The 12,031-nt window shown below is 36.2% G+C and overlaps 1 pseudogene; it reads right to left on the bottom strand.

Annotated features, from left to right (window-relative positions):
• Positions 1 to 312: 312 nt before the first annotated feature.
• On the bottom strand, positions 313 to 1,026 carry LOC127216391 (aurora kinase A-interacting protein-like; annotated as a pseudogene).
• Positions 1,027 to 12,031: the final 11,005 nt, after the last annotated feature.

Below are 12,031 nucleotides of genomic sequence, written 5' to 3'. Positions count from 1 at the left end.
TCCCTCTGCCTTATTTTCTTTTTTGAGACAGAATCTCTCTCTGAACCTAAAGCTAACTGATTAAACTAGACAGGATCACAGGAAGCTCCAGGGCGCCTGCCTTGTTCCCAGTGCTAAGATTACTGGTTCATGTCCCTGTACTTGGAATTTTATTTCTAGATGCTGAGGCTTGACTTTGGGTCGTGAAGTTTGCAATACAAGCACTTTACCAACAATTGTTGCTTGTATTTAGATTATAGTACTAATATAATAATAATAATAATTAGATAATAGCTTATCATTTTGGTCAATAATAATCCTAAGAACTTTTTTTTTGAGTCCTTCCAATGTTTATTATAATGGGTCAGCAGCAAGAGGGCTAGAGGGATGGGACTCCAGACTCATTTGTTCCTCAAGTAGATCTTTGGGGTCTGCCACCTCTCAGGAGCTTCCTTCAGGCCTGCCTTCAGCCAGACGCGCTTCAAATCCTTCCCAAACTTGATCTGCTTCCTTTTCATAAGTCCTTCCCGGACTTTACACCGCTAAAATCGTGTCCTCTTAATCAGTTTGTGGTATTTGTGGTGGTTCATCTTCTGTCTTCGGATCGTCAACACATTTTTGCACTGCACTACAGTGGCATCCCAGACGTCCCAGACTCCCTGTTTGGCTTCGTCCTCCTGGCTGGGTGGACACTCGTAGAATTGGGAGGGAACCACTGTCGTTGGGACTCCAACATCCAGTCTGGGCAATAGGTATTGAGCAGTGAGCCAGCTCTCTAGAGGACTGATGGACATCTTCCTGGGAACCAGGAACTCGTCGAGCTCCAGCTGGTTCCCCTTACCAGGAAGGGAGGCAGTCCGATTTAGGCTTGCAGGCTGCAAACAGTAAAGGGGTCGGAAAGCATGACTGCCAATCACTCCAGCACCAAGCTGGGAATGACTGAAACCTGCCCAGGGACCAGCCCTGACCAGCAGTGAAGTCAGGCGTGCCAGGAACATGGTGAGCTGATGGCCAGGCCACAGGTGCTCAAAGCAAACAGAACCAGGCCAAGGCAGGCCGCTGACCTCTCATGCATTCCAGCTCCCCTCCAGCTTATCTCTTTCCCTAAGAACTTTTAAAAGTCATGTAGTTTGGAAGAGGAGCACGGATTCACTATTTTCCATTGTTTTAATCCATACTTATTACTGCAAATTCATCCCCCACTACAATTCCTCCTCCTCCTTCACTCCCATTTCTTCTGAGTCTGAAGGTCAGGACCTCTAATGTGAAACCCTAACATCTGGAGTATTGAAAAATAGAAACTCATTTGAGTTCTGACATAGTTTACATATGGAAAATTCCACCCCTGATTTCATATAATAGGTCAGAGTCAAAATATTGTTTGAAATTGTCTTCAGCTTTTGTGTATAAGGAAGGTATGCATCATATGCAAATAAAGTGAGAGTTTAGACTTAGGCCATAACCCCACATTTACCGTTACGTACAAATATTCCTTCACATTTCAGATAAGGTATATTCATATCACATAAAAGTATTAAGGGACTAAAGTGTTGGCTCAGAGGTTAATGAACTTGTCCCACATGTGTGAGAACAAACCCATAGAAATTGAAGTTGATGCAGGATCTGCTGGTAATCTACCCTGCCACAGATGTAGAGGGACAATTCCCTAAGCAATTGGATGACCAGACCTGCCCAAAAGATGAGTTCTAGGTTTAGAGAGGGCCTCTGCCTCAGAATATAAGGTGAGGTGTTATCAAGAAAGACTCCTCCCATCAGCGTTAGGATTTTACAAACATGCTTTGCACACACAAGCATTTATAACTACACACACACACACACTCACGCGTGCATGCACAAACAGATATTACAAATGCATACAACATACATACATATACAAAAATTTATCACATGACCATTCATATTTCATTGGAAGGAGATTTCAATTAAGATAAAAAGACACTCATGGTTTTATCCATTAGTTCCTTCCCAAGCTTATCTTCATGGGACTCTAAAATTGCAGATGTGGCACACCCTTTCAGTTGCTGTCTTCACTGCTCAGTGGTGAGGGATGTGCTTCTCGTTTATTGATTTTATTTTTAACTCGTTAAAGAAAGAGTCTACTATTTTAACATTCATGTATTTTCTAGTTTTGTTTTTATTAAATGAAAGAATCAAAGAGGAAGACCTGGCCTGATGTTGTCAAGCATCTCTGACGTCATGTTTTCTTATTTCTAAATTGTGAAGGAGACTCCACAACAGTAAGCTATCAAAGACAGAGAGCCAAGAGGACTATGTTACCTGATAAGTATGGTGCTAGTAATTTCCAAACCTAATTTGAGACATAGAATTGAACACATATTTATTCGACATGGTCAGTTTGTTTTTGGAAACATTCCAAAGATTTAAAAATTAAAACGTATTGCAGTAATAGTGAAGATTTTTAGAGAGTCTTCCATCCACTTAATATTTTTCATTTGAAATTTGTAAAGAGGTACAATGGAAGAAAACCCATTAACAGACTTTGTGTCCTTTGCAGAGATGTGCTCTTTGGTCCAGATGCTGACCTCTATATTCCTCACCAGGCTGCCTTGCCCCCTCACTTCTGACTAACTTTGGCCAGTGGAAATATTAGAATTGGGTGTAGGAATTTTTTTATTATATTTTATTTTATTTTATATAACAAAGTCCAATTAAATGAAAACAAACATTTATACGCAATATTTGGGAATTTGGGCGTCGTTCTTTCCATACTACTTCCTGCTGGTAAGGGTGTAGGAAATTTTTGAGTGCCTATATCTTCATATTCTTGCTACGTATGTATTCAAAGGCAACAAGATTTCTCTACATACAGCTTCTAGTTCCAATTTGTCCCCAATTCCTTATCTATAGCTCTGTCTAGGTTCCCACAGCATGGCTCAGCCTTGATGTTCATGGCTGAGGTGGGACTGGCTTCCTGGCAAGGCAAATTGCCCGGTGGTCTGTCAAGTCTCATGGACTCCTTATCATGCCAATACCTCTAAGTTCCTTCTTGAACACTAGACACTGTTATTTTTAAATGTATAACTCAAGGAGATCTCATTCAGGATGCATATTCACCATGTCATGTAATCAAATTGCAATTTAATTTAACGTATTAGTAGGTACACAGTATCAGAGGAAATACAAAGGTTCAAGTTTAAGGAGATGTGCCAAGTAAGGGAAAACAATTGCTTCACAGAGACCCAAACAATGCTTGGGTATTTGGAAGGGAGAATCAAGTTGGAAAGGATACAGCAGTCAGAGAAAGAGAATCACGTGATATTCAGGGGATATCAACTCATTGACTGGTAAGAGCATCGGCAAGGAAGTGCTGCAGCTCAAGCCAGGGTAAGTAATGTGTGATATTGTTAGAAAGAGCTTGGTGAACATCCTCAGAACAACAACAGAATGAAGTAAAAACTAAAAGCAGAGCTTAGAATTGCAGCCATGCTTAGCACTCATGCTCTGGTTTCATTCCACACCATAAGAAAACACAAGGAGATGAAAACAAAGAACTTGCAATGTGAACAGTTAGAGCTTTGTACCTTCACCTTTTCATGCCCATTACTGTTAGTTTCTTGCAGAGAATCTGTAAGATATTTCTCAGAGAAACAAGTCCTTGCCTGCTCCCTGCCAGGTGAGGTGCAAGGCATTGACTTCTTGGACTTGTTAGCACTGCCACAAACATATGATCACTGTAAATAAATTAAATCCTTTCCCTTTGCCAACACTCTGACTGCTTCAAAAGTAATTGTATGATCCAAGCCAACAAAGAAGATAGAGTCCTAGACATTCATGGTCTCCTTTTAGCAAATTATAAGGACCCACAGTGATAAGAGAAGCAGGGAGAAAAAGAGGGACAGATTAAAATGAATTTTAAACAAAACAGGTGACAGGGATATTGGTGAAGTGTTTTATTTAACCTAATTATATAAAACCATAACAATTTCAGTAAAACAATACATACTATTTCCACTTTTAAATGTAAATTTAAATCACTTAAAATTAAATCCAATGAAAAATTCAATTTTTGTTCACTAGCCTAGCCCCATTTAGAGTGCTCAGTAGCATCAAGCAACATTGTCCTGTACTGTCACTCTTAGAGTGTAAAGGGAGTAAACTGAGAAAAATGCAGATGAAATTATGTTTCAATGAAAGGTATCTAGCAGCTACAGCATCCTTAAAGGTTTGGGTTTTCCACTCAAGTTAGAAATGACACCATTCCTTAGACTACCCTTACATACTGTAAGATTTTCTATGAACAAAGATTCACTTGTGTCTTTAGAGTGAGGCAGCCAGAGAACTCATCTCACATCCTGTATTGTTTTCTTTTTGAGATGCCTGTGTTACACCTAAGACTCTGGTATGCTTTGCCCACCATGCCATTGAGCTCCACAACAACTGGGTAATCTCATGTTGAGTGGGGGCTATCTCAATGTTTCTGTTCATTCATGTCATGACTTGGAACATCCCTATGGCAGTTAATGGCAGTGGTTTTCTAATTTCTGCTTCAAGATCATCAGGTAGAGTAAAAGGTGGAGTCAAATATGGAAGGAACAAAACAGTAAAATGTTTTCTTCTGTATGAATTAACTAAAAGATAAACCCTTATTTGAGAACTGCTCAAATAGGAAAACAATAAGATAAAGAAGTATACTATTAATTACACATAAAAGGTGGTATAAGTAATCCAAAGATTCTTGATACATCCCATTTCTTCATTATTGTAGGGTCTCAAAAATTACATTTGTTTAATAGAACCATTAAATTATAAAGTAAAAATTATCATTTCTAATCTTGTTAGATAATAAGTATTATGCTTTAAAAAAGTTTTTTTTTCATTTTTTTATTTGATATGCCTAAATAGCTTCAATTAGATTTTTCTAACTGGCATTTCATTTTCATTTTTTATAAATATAAAATTATTTACGATATAATAATTTTCATTCTTGAGAATTTGGTAAATTTCAACAAATGGTTATATAAATTCTAACTCTTAGAAGATGAGTTATACTTAAAAAAAAAAAAAAAGCAAATCTCTCTGTGTGCTAAGAAACAGTTTTTTTCCATAAAAGCATTTCAAATAAAAGAGCAGATTTTATATAGTAATGAAATGCTTTATTTCTGCCAACTGGATGAAGATATGTTTGTTATTTCTATATTAAAACAAAAAAGCCAGTATATATGAATAGCACATAATCTGCACAGTACAGAAGTATGTGTGGCAAAATGGGGATCAGATCAAGAAAAGTAATCCCTAGAGTGAAGTGTTAGCAAATATCTCACTGACACCCAGAGGCTTATGCAATAGTCCTTGGTGGCAGCCACAGCAAGCCAGAGCCACTGTGAAATGTTGGGCTGCTTTCATAATCAGAGTTCCAGGAAACTGCAGTGCCATTAGTGTTGGAAGTTCTCATAGCATGATACATTAGCTTCCAGCATTTGCTTTTTTTTTTTTTCCTGTTTATTTGGAGCTTTGGTAAAATTTGCATTTGGAAATGGATAACACTCTGAAAAGATGTAGTATTACTATGTGGGGAAATAGGTCCATGTTTGCTGAAAGCAGCTGCCTTTATCAATAGGATTAACTATTTTGGACATTTGAAAACCAATTCCGACAGTAGATGGTGAATATATCCAGCCATCTGGCCACTACAGGCAGCCTTTGAACAGCCATTGTGACATATTGAAGAGCTTTACAATGTACTGTTTTGTTGTGCATTCCTTATTTCCCAAAAGCCAATTGCCAGCAGTTACACAGCTTTTAAAAGGCTTCAAAAGTCACTTCTGTTCTATGGTGACTTAAATTCACAAAATTATCAAAGCTCTAATCCGTGGCACATACTAGACAAATTAATCTATCATTTGGCACTCAACTAACTCAGTGGCTTGCAGTTTTTTTTTTTTTTTTTTTTTTTTTTTTTTTTTAAGTGTCAGGATAATGTACTGTGCCCCATGGAAATACTTTTTTGTTAAATAATGCATACATTAATGTGTACACAAACAGCATACACATATAAATATGTGTATTTATTTACCTATATCCATATCATAGTGGAAGGTATAGAACATGATTATGACAAAAGTTTGGAAAATAAAGACAAGTTGTGAACACTGAATGCATTGTTTATCTCAATAATTTGGGAGATAATTCATATATTTTGCTGTAAATCTTCTAGACATATCTTTATCTGTACCTATCTGTCTCATCTTTGCTGTGGGATAATCCCTCTGCTATGAATATGTATTACTCTCATTGGTTAATAATAAGTCCAATTTGGCCTACAGCAAGGCAGAATATGCTAGTCTGAAAAGTAATTTAACTGTAATTTAATTTAAATGTAACAGCAAGTTAGTAATACACTTGAACTATTGGCTGAGTATTTTGTAATTAATATAAGCATTGTTGTGTTTATTTGGGACTGGGAAGTTGGGTCAAAAAAAAATTTCCACCTCTGTTTACACATCTTAATCTATATATGTTTGTTGGTCTATTATCCAATCTATCTATCATCTATCACCTATATTACAAATTTAAATTTGAGATTTTAACATTCTCTATATTAAATTATATCAGAATTCTAAGAACAGCCGTCCTATTTTTAATTATTTATTTAATGGAGCTGGTAATATATAATGACAGGGTCCCTATGAGTGTGGTAACATTTCAAAACTTATTTCTTTGTGTAGCATTATAGCTCAGGCAGAGTACCTTCCTGTCACATGCTTGAGTCTGATATTAATTCCAAGTGCCAGACAACATTTCCCCACACTTTCAATATTTGAACAGTAGTATGTACTCCTTTACAGAACACATGGAATAATGTATACAAAATTATAGTATATATACATATATGTTCTGCCAATTGGATGAGGATATATTTATTTCTTATTTTCATTCTTTTTATTTTTGGAGGTCTTAAAGTGTGTTTTGTTTATTTGTTTGTTTTATGTATGAAGACTAACATGATTAGTTTCACTGGGTAGATGGTCTTGAATAATTCATTCAAGGTCACTTAGTCCAATTAATGAAAACTATGTCCTTTGTGTACTAACGTAAACACTGACAGCACATGTTCAGCCCATATTTACAAATCAAATTGTGGATGCTGGAGCAGGTGTGGCAAGAGGCGATCCCAGGCCCAACTACCTAGCTTTGGTTCCTGTAGACCTTCAGTAAGCCATCTTGCCTTCAAATGGCCAATAAGGAAAAAAGGTGTTATTTCTATAGGAAAACAAAAAACCCAACCTGTGCGTGTAGCACACAAGCTGCACAACGAAGCAGTGTGTGTTGCAGAGTGGGCGATATGATTAAAAAAAGTAGTCCCCATAGGGAAGTATTAGAGAATATCACACTTGTATCCAGAGAGTCATTCAATAGCTCTTGGTGGCAGCCACAGCAAGCCAGGGCCACTGTAATCACACACACGCACACACACACACACACACACACACACACACACACACACACACACTCACAGAGGCTATATAATGATTTGGGTATGATGTTATGCTTTGAAAAACTTTTATAAAAAGTATGACTCACAAATTTAGAGCAACTGATATAAATATTTTAACATGCCAAGCCTGAATGATTATGTTGATTGCTGTATGTTCCAAGTAATTTCAATTGCCATAGCTTCTGTTGTTAACAAACATACATAAAATAGCTGCTCTAACATAGGATGAGCCACAGCTTGCAAGAGTCAAGCCTGGAAATCAGCAATTGTCTGATATCAGGAATACGGGATTTATATATGTGAGATACACAAGTAACTTGTTTCTACAAAATCTTGGAAAGCTTTTCAAAGAGGATAATGTCTAAAGAAGATCATGAAGGATGTACATTACTTCAGGGACTCAGTTCCAGGGCCTACATAGCTGCCATGAAAGAAATAGCCAGTGAGATTTATCCTGAAGATGACTAAAAGATCATAGTTGAAAAGTGAATTGATCAGAAGTAACTGAAAAAATTTAGAAAACAACCAGTTTCTTTATAATTTTTAAAAAAAATTCCAAAGTTCCAAAAATAACCAGCCAAACACTTGTGAAAGTATTACCAGTATGAAGACATATTGATCTTCTCATTAGGTATCTAAATCTTTTTCCAATTTAGTTGAAAAAAGAAAATTTGAATTGCAAGAAGGACCCGAGGAAAGCGTGAGATTATTATCAAAGAGACTGGGTGAGTAAAAGTACCTTTGGGAGAGGCATTCATTCAATAATGCCAATGTCACACACTTATTTTTGATTAATAACTCACTGAATTTATTCAAAATTGCACAGAATTCCCCCAAAGAAAACAAGATAATTCTTACAAGATTCAATATGTTCTAAGCAATTTGGTGTCAACAGTCATTTGATTATAACTCTGTAACTGATTAATTTCAGAATTACAGACAGACCTTAAGCTTTATAGAGATAAGATTCCAATCTTTATGTTATGTGCTCAAAATTTACTCTCAATAGCTTTAAGGGTGCACTTTGTTAGTTATCTTTATCGGATCACATAAGCCTGATGAACATAGTACACAACAGCCAAGATTTCCAACCCTTTAATAACCCACATATTGAATTTAGTATGCTCTCTTTGTTAATTTTGTTATCACAAACTGCAAACAAAACCAGCTTATCAATAGATTGGGTACCTCACACACAGGTAATATGACTAGGTTCTCTCATCAGGTCTTAAACTGCTGAAATCATGGTCTTGGCAAGGGTTAAAATTCCTTTCTGTCATGTAGTGCTCAATATGATACAAGATGTGGATGCAGAAGACTTCTCTGTGACTTTGTAATTGAGGTCCTGAATATCTAACTTGTTTTTGACCAGAGCAGTTCTCAGGTCTCACTCCTTACCACCTTGCCCCTTCCATCTCCGAGATACTCCTGGACAATTGTGCTCTCAAGCTCCTCCCTGTTTAATCTCCATTTCTATCCCTGGATTCTAGATCAAGTGACATGTGTATTTAGATTCTTCCAAGATATTCTGATTTTGGATGTTCATTATCTTCTTAAACTCTTTCAGAGTGATATTTGTATAGTGTTTAACTGTAAAATGTGAGTATTCCAGGATCCAAGAAGCTACCTTAGATTCTGCTTCATCTTTTATGTCATTAACACATACCAATGAATATGCATAACCACTGAGCTCACACACACACACTCACACACACACACACTCGCACACATGCACACATACACATCTGTGAGACACAACAGTCTCATGCATGAGATTTGCATTTATCAACAGAGAAGAGCATAGATTACTTGTGACAAATTTGACAAAATCTGAAAAGCCGTTAAAACTGAATGTTTGGTGAGTTTCTTTTCATTTTTTTTTCTGGTGTTTTTATGTTTGAGAATATCAACTAAGAGGAAAATAAATGCAAACTCTCCCCAGCACCCCCAAAACACACAAATAAAAAGCTGCAACAAAAAACAAAAAATCCATCTGAACCTGAACCTTGAGACCTAATCCTTGTTTCCATTATACCATCAAGGTGGTTCTTCCTTCCACGTTCTTTGGATCTTGTTCCTCACCTATGAGATTGGGACTATGGTTCTAAGGCACTCCTCTGAGATACCAAAATGGTAGCCATGGGCATAGGACTAAGTAAGTGCGACTAGCACTTTCCATGAGGAATTGTGTGTGAGGCAGTGAACAGACAGCTGTGACCAAATGATCCTTGATAATGGAGGGAAGAAAATTAAGTGGGGGAGGGCTAATAAACATGAATTGTCTTCCATACAGTTCCTCATGTTGTGGTGACTCCCAATCATGAAATTATTTCACTGACACTTTATAATTGCAATCTTACTACTGTTATGAAAAGTAATTTAAATATCTGATATGTGGGATATCCGATAGACTATGTGACCCTCAGGGTGTCACAACACACAGGTTGAGAACCACTGGTTTAGAGCAATTTGGTTATTTTCACATACTCCTTACACTTGAAAATACTAGTTATAGTTTACCATTTCTTGAAGAAATTTCATGTAAGTAAATTTAATTTTAAATTTTATGGAAGATAACTAGAAATCAAAATTATTTGTGCTCTAAGAATAATAGTTATATACATGTTGGACATATATGAAGAGAACTATTGATGTCAAGCTCACAGCATGATTAAAATAAAAAATAAAACATTGAACTAATACACAATTTCAAAAATTCTCACATAGTAGAGGAAATTTTAAAAAGTGAATGACTTGTATATTTGTTATTCCTTATGAGATAATAAATCAAGTTTGCATCTTAGTATTTACCATGTATATGCCATTACCTTAACCATACTTGCACATAAAATATTCAAGTACTAAGTAGATTACGATTTACCCTTGATTTTTTTTTTTAACACTTTTTGAGACAGGGTATCATGTAGCCCCAGCTGGCCTTGAATTTTACATCCTCCTGTTTCTGCCTTCTGAATTCTGGATTAAGGTAAGCAGCCCCTTGTCTATTTTTAAGGAAGCAATTTCAATTTATTTTATTCAACATGATTTTTTTTTGCTTTTTAGCATAATATATCCTGTGAAAATATTTTTACTATTGAATAATAATAATAAGGACTAGAAAAATATTAAAGCCTGCCTTAAATACAGACTTTTAAGCTATTTAATTTAATTTTTTTTAAATGGTAAGTGAAATCCTGACTAAAACTCACAGAGATATTGATGAATCATAGTCTTTCTCCATGGGAACACAAAATGTTCCTTGGAAAAGACAAGTTAAAAACAAAATTCTGTTAGAAAAAAATAAAATATATTATTATTTACTTTTTAAATATTTTCATGACTATACTATAAAACATATCTGGATTCTCTTATTACAACTTTTCCTTAGTACAAGTTTTAGTATTTACTAAAATTATCATGAATTTAAATCTTCTATCTAAAACAGATTACATGTAAATAGATGTGGGAAGAGATAAATAATACATTCTATATTTCAGACTTTTTCATCTATTTTCCAACATAGAAACTAATATTTAAGAGCTAAAAGAACACCACATTGGTCAGAAGATCAGAGAAGAAAAGAAACCAAGGAAGAAAATACCAATCAACAAAGAGAAACTCAAAAATCATCAACTAGACCTATAATCACCCCAAATCTAGAAGCTTAGACACCAATATATGAATACAATAAAAAATGGTTAGGGCAATGTGTCACCACCAGAGCCTAGCTATCCTACTACAGCAAGCCCTGAATACTCGAACTCAGATGAATCACAAGAAAAGGACCTTAAAACTGACTTTAGGAAGAGAGAGTTCCTTAGAAATTAAATGAATAAAACCATTAAAGAAATCAAGGAATTAAAAAAAATGGTAGGAAATGAATAAATCCTTCAAGGAAAGCCAAGAAAAACAAAAGCAATCAACCAACTAACCAACCATCCAACCACACATACAAACAAAAAAACAACAAAGAGTTTAAGAAAATAATAAAACTGTTCAAGATCTGAAAATGGAAAAGAAGTAATACAGAAAACATAAAAAACATCTCTGGTTGAAGCCTCCCATTCCACCAGAGGCCAAGTTGCTCTCTAAAACCAGAGGCCAGGCCAGCATCCTGAACCTCAGAAACCAGGCCCAACTCCTTGAAAATTAAGCAGAAGGCTCCAACCCTCCAGAAGCCAGGCTAGCATCCTGAACCTGAGAGGACCTTTGACCAGATCAGAGGACATGAACATAGCCCCAAACTTGGGTAGCAACCCCGTAATGGACCAGAGGCCATCTAGGTCATCAGAAGTCCAGCTCCTAACACAGGTAATGACCTTCTACTCAATCACGGCCATAGCCAAGAGATCAGAGAGGAAATATAAACCAAAGAAGAAAACACCCATCTAACAAAGACAAATCCAGAATTTGGCACCTAGACCTACACTCACTCCAAATCCATATACCTGAACAAAAGTGTAAGAACACAAACAACAATAGCTAGGGCAACATGCCACAACCAGAGCCCAGCAATCCCACTACAACAAGCATTGAATATTCTAATATAGATGGAACACAAGAAATGACCTCAAA

The sequence above is a fragment of the Phodopus roborovskii genome, unplaced genomic scaffold (genome assembly GCF_943737965.1).
Source record: "Phodopus roborovskii unplaced genomic scaffold, PHOROB, whole genome shotgun sequence".
In the NCBI taxonomy this organism is placed as follows: Eukaryota; Metazoa; Chordata; class Mammalia; order Rodentia; family Cricetidae; genus Phodopus; species Phodopus roborovskii.
This window is presented reverse-complemented; position numbering and strand designations above follow the sequence as displayed.